Source organism: Schistocerca americana, unplaced genomic scaffold (assembly GCF_021461395.2).
Source record: "Schistocerca americana isolate TAMUIC-IGC-003095 unplaced genomic scaffold, iqSchAmer2.1 HiC_scaffold_698, whole genome shotgun sequence".
NCBI lineage: Eukaryota > Metazoa > Arthropoda > Insecta > Orthoptera > Acrididae > Schistocerca > Schistocerca americana.
In genome coordinates this window covers 57,501-62,500 of record NW_025726454.1, presented here as the reverse complement: position 1 = coordinate 62,500, position 5,000 = coordinate 57,501, and the positions used below count along the sequence as shown (strand labels likewise).

The following is a 5,000-nucleotide window of genomic DNA, read 5'->3' as shown; positions in this document are numbered from 1 at the left end:
GTCACGCGACTAGTTAGCAGGCTAGAGTCTCGTTCGTTATCGGAATTAACCAGACAAATCGCTCCACCAACTAAGAACGGCCATGCACCACCACCCACCGAATCAAGAAAGAGCTATCAATCTGTCAATCCTTCCGGTGTCCGGGCCTGGTGAGGTTTCCCGTGTTGAGTCAAATTAAGCCGCAGGCTCCACTCCTGGTGGTGCCCTTCCGTCAATTCCTTTAAGTTTCAGCTTTGCAACCATACTTCCCCCGGAACCCAAAAGCTTTGGTTTCCCGGAGGCTGCCCGCCGAGTCATCGGAGGAACTGCGGCGGATCGCTGGCTGGCATCGTTTATGGTTAGAACTAGGGCGGTATCTGATCGCCTTCGAACCTCTAACTTTCGTTCTTGATTAATGAAAACATACTTGGCAAATGCTTTCGCTTCTGTTCGTCTTGCGACGATCCAAGAATTTCACCTCTAACGTCGCAATACGAATGCCCCCGCCTGTCCCTATTAATCATTACCTCGGGTTCCGAAAACCAACAAAATAGAACCGAGGTCCTATTCCATTATTCCATGCACACAGTATTCAGGCGGGCTTGCCTGCTTTAAGCACTCTAATTTGTTCAAAGTAAACGTGCCGGCCCACCGAGACACTCACTCAAGAGCACCCTGGTAGGATTGCAACGGGGTCCGCCTCGGGACGCACGAGCACGCACGAGGCGCGTCGCACGCCTTCAGCTCGCCCCACCGGCAGGACGTCCCACGATACATGCCAGTTAAACACCGACGGGCGGTGAACCAACAGCGTGGGACACAAATCCAACTACGAGCTTTTTAACCGCAACAACTTTAATATACGCTATTGGAGCTGGAATTACCGCGGCTGCTGGCACCAGACTTGCCCTCCAATAGATACTCGTTAAAGGATTTAAAGTGTACTCATTCCGATTACGGGGCCTCGGATGAGTCCCGTATCGTTATTTTTCGTCACTACCTCCCCGTGCCGGGAGTGGGTAATTTGCGCGCCTGCTGCCTTCCTTGGATGTGGTAGCCGTTTCTCAGGCTCCCTCTCCGGAATCGAACCCTGATTCCCCGTTACCCGTTACAACCATGGTAGGCGCAGAACCTACCATCGACAGTTGATAAGGCAGACATTTGAAAGATGCGTCGCCGGTACGAGGACCGTGCGATCAGCCCAAAGTTATTCAGAGTCACCAAGGCAAACGGACCGGACGAGCCGACCGATTGGTTTTGATCTAATAAAAGCGTCCCTTCCATCTCTGGTCGGGACTCTGTTTGCATGTATTAGCTCTAGAATTACCACAGTTATCCAAGTAACGTGGGTACGATCTAAGGAACCATAACTGATTTAATGAGCCATTCGCGGTTTCACCTTAATGCGGCTTGTACTGAGACATGCATGGCTTAATCTTTGAGACAAGCATATGACTACTGGCAGGATCAACCAGGGAGCTGCGTCAACTAGAGCTGAGCAGCCGGCCGCCCGGGAGTGTGTCCCGGGGGCCCGCGCGAACACGCAAGCGTCCGCTCAATTATTCTGCAAACAGGAGGAGGCTGAGCTCCCCTGCACAATACACCTCGAAACCCTCTCAGGTCCCGGCGGCGCGCAGCGCCGTCCTAAGTACTTGGTCGGGTTCGAGAGAGGCGCAATCGCCCGGAGTTTGGCGAGTAGACGCTTTAGGTGCGACCACCCGTGCTCCCAACTGAGCTTGCCGCTGCCGACAGAGGCCCGGGAGCGTGCTGTCGTGGCATTGCCGGCGGGAGACAACACGCGCCACCTACGGTGGCCGGCAGCTCCAACGCCAGCGCCACAGAAGGACAAAAGCCCCACTTGGGTGCCGAAGCGAACTCTCCCAGCACAGCGCACGCGCCAACACGTCCGCACAGCTGCGATACAAACCACCTGCGAGAACCGCAGAGGCGACCGAGCAGCAGACGGCGTCGCGGCGCCGAGCGCCGGGCGGCGGCGCATCCTCAGCGCACACAGTCCTCAATCGGACCAGCACACTGCAGATGTCCACCGCGCTTCGCACCGGGCCCGCGAGGACCTACTTTGGCCGCACGGCGCCGCGTGCAGGGTGCGCCGGCGCGCAGCTGCGCCGCCTGCCGCCTCCGTCGGCCGGCGCGCCTGCCACTGGCCGCCCCCACCAGCCGGCTGTAGCGCGTGCGCCCACGCACCGCGCGGCCAGCACGCCGGGAGGCCCCCCCTCACCGGCCGGGGACGGTCCCACCCAGCCACCGCCGCGTATCGCTTCACACCCACATGCCATTCACGTTCGTGGGCATGGTGGGTATCGCTGAAACAACCGGTTGGTAGCTCAACCGATCGTCGCCATCACTGATTCACCTCTAGCGAGAACAACCGCACCACAACCGTTTACCAGTTGTTCATTTGCGTAACGTCACCAGCAAACGTAGACGTCCATCGCCATTTGCAAATTCAACGATTGTTGCATGCCTGTGTCAGGTGTCACGACACACTATGTCTGCCCACATACACGCAACAACATGTGCACGCTTCGCGAACACGTGGAAGGTGGCCCCCGTACGTATGCGATGTCCATTGCGCGAACGACTGTCAACCGGCCTCTGTCGCATGTCGCAGATGTGGAACGCAGTGCACCATGCTATCACGGTGTGTGAGAAGAGACGACTACGTCTGACAACACGCGCCACTACATCAACAGACGGCTCATGCTGATCGCCATCCACGGCATACCATACTGCAATCCAGCTCTTATAGGGAGACGACACGTAGCTGAGTGCACAATATTTGGACCGTATGGTTCGCCGTTGTTGGCGCAGTCGTGGTACGGTCACACATGTACCACGATGTATCATTCAGTACATGAGGACCAATGTGCAGTACAGTGTGTGATTTGGACGTACAACATCAGCGGACAGTTGACACACGCCGTACCACAACGTAGGCTGTGCTTCGCCATGCAAATGCCAATGAACAACTGCGAAGGGCATTGAGCATGTACGTCCTGCTGCCATCCGCATTACAGTGTATAGCTGCAAGGTGTTTAACATGAAGCGATACTCTGGGGACCAGGCAGTGCGAGTAGCAAACTATATTGCGGGGGTTGCAGTTAGGCAACACCACACTAATTTAACGCGTCGTATGACAATTACAGAGCAGGTTAAGGCCCAACGTGAGTTGGGTTAAGGCCCAACGTGTGTTGGGTTAAGGCCCAACGTGTGTTGGGTTAAGGCCCAACGTGTGTTGGGTTAAGGCCCAACGTGTGTTGGGTTAAGGCCCAACGTGTGTTGGGTTAAGGCCCAACGTGTGTTGGGTTAAGGCCCAACGTGTGTTGGGTTAAGGCCCAACGTGTGTTGGGTTAAGGCCCAACGTGTGTTGGGTTAAGGCCCAACGTGTGTTGGGTTAAGGCCCAACGTGTGTTGGGTTAAGGCCCAACGTGTGTTGGGTTAAGGCCCAACGTGTGTTGGGTTAAGGCCCAACGTGTGTTGGGTTAAGGCGCAACGTGTGTTGGGTTAAGGCGCAACGTGGGTTACGTTAAGGCGCAACGTGGGTTACGTTAAGCGCAACGTGGGTTACGTTAAGGCGCAACGTGGGTTACGTTAAGGCGCAACGTGGGTTACGTTAAGGCGCAACGTGGGTTACGTTAAGGGCGCAACGTGGGTTACGTTAAGGCGCAACGTGGGTTACGTTAAGGCCCAATATAGGTTAGGTTAAGGCCCAATATAGGTTAGGTTAAGGCCCAATATAGGTTAGGTTAAGGCCCAATATAGGTTAGGTTAAGGCCCAATATAGGTTAGGTTAAGGTACAATATAGGTTTAGGTTAAGGTACAATATAGGTTAGGTTAAGGTACAATATGGGTTAGGTTAAGGTACAATATGGGTTAGGTTAAGGCGCAATATGGGTTAGGTTAAGGCGCAATATGGGTTAGGTTAAGGCGCAATATGGGTTAGGTTAAGGCGCAATATGGGTTAGGTTAAGGCGCAATATGGGTTAGGTTAAGGCGCAATATGGGTTAGGTTAAGGCGCAATATGGGTTAGGTTAAGGCGCAATATGGGTTAGGTTAAGGCGCAATATGGGTTAGGTTAAGGTACAATATAGGTTAGGTTAAGGTACAATATAGGTTAGGTTAAGGTACAATATAGGTTAGGTTAAGGTACAATATGGGTTAGGTTAAGGTACAATATAGGTTAGGTTAAAGGCACAATATGGGTTAGGTTAAGGCGCAATATGGGTTAGGGTAAGGCGCAATATGGGTTAGGTTAAGGCGCAATATAGGGTTAGGTTAAGGCGCAACGTGGGTTACGTTAAGGCGCAACGTGGGTTACGTTAAGGCGCAACGTGGGTTACGTTAAGGCGCAACGTGGGTTACGTTAAGGCGCAACGTGGGGTTACGTTAAGGCGCAACGTGGGTTACGTTAAGGCCCAATATAGGTTAGGTTAAGGCCCAATATAGGTTAGGTTAAGGCCCAATATAGGTTAGGTTAAGGCCCAAATAGGTTAGGTTAAGCCCAATATAGGTTAGGTTAAGGTAAATATAGGTTAGGTTAAGGTACAATATAGGTTAGGTTAAGGTACAATATGGGTTAGGTTAAGGCGCAAATATGGGTTAGGTTAAGGCGCAATATGGGTTAGGTTAAGGCGCAATATGGGTTAGGTATAAGGCGCAACGTGGGTTACGTTAAGGCGCAAACGTGGGTTACGTTAAGGCGCAACGTGGGTTACGTTAAGGCGCAACGTGGGTTACGTTAAGGCGCAACGTGGGTTACGTTAAGGCCCAATATAGGTTAGGTTAAGGCCCAATATAGGTTAGGTTAAGGGCCCAATATAGGTTAGGTTTAAGGCCCAATATAGGTTAGGTTAAGGTTACAATATGGGTTAGGTTAAGGGTACAATATGGGTTAGGTTAAGGTACAATATAGGTTAGGTTAAGGCGCAACGTGGGTTACGTTAAGGCCCATATAGGTTAGGTTAAGGCCCAATATAGGTTAGGTTAAGGCCCAATATA

General features: G+C 52.6%; 1 non-coding gene across 1 annotated transcript in view; it reads right to left on the bottom strand.

Moving 5' to 3' along the window:
- Positions 1–1,457, bottom strand: part of LOC124589253 — a 1,910-nt gene extending 453 nt beyond the window's left edge. The window contains exon 1 of the ribosomal RNA XR_006976048.1: positions 1–1,457. This exon is cut by the window's left edge and continues 453 nt beyond it. This is a non-coding gene — a ribosomal RNA (small subunit ribosomal RNA).
- Positions 1,458–5,000: the final 3,543 nt, after the last annotated feature.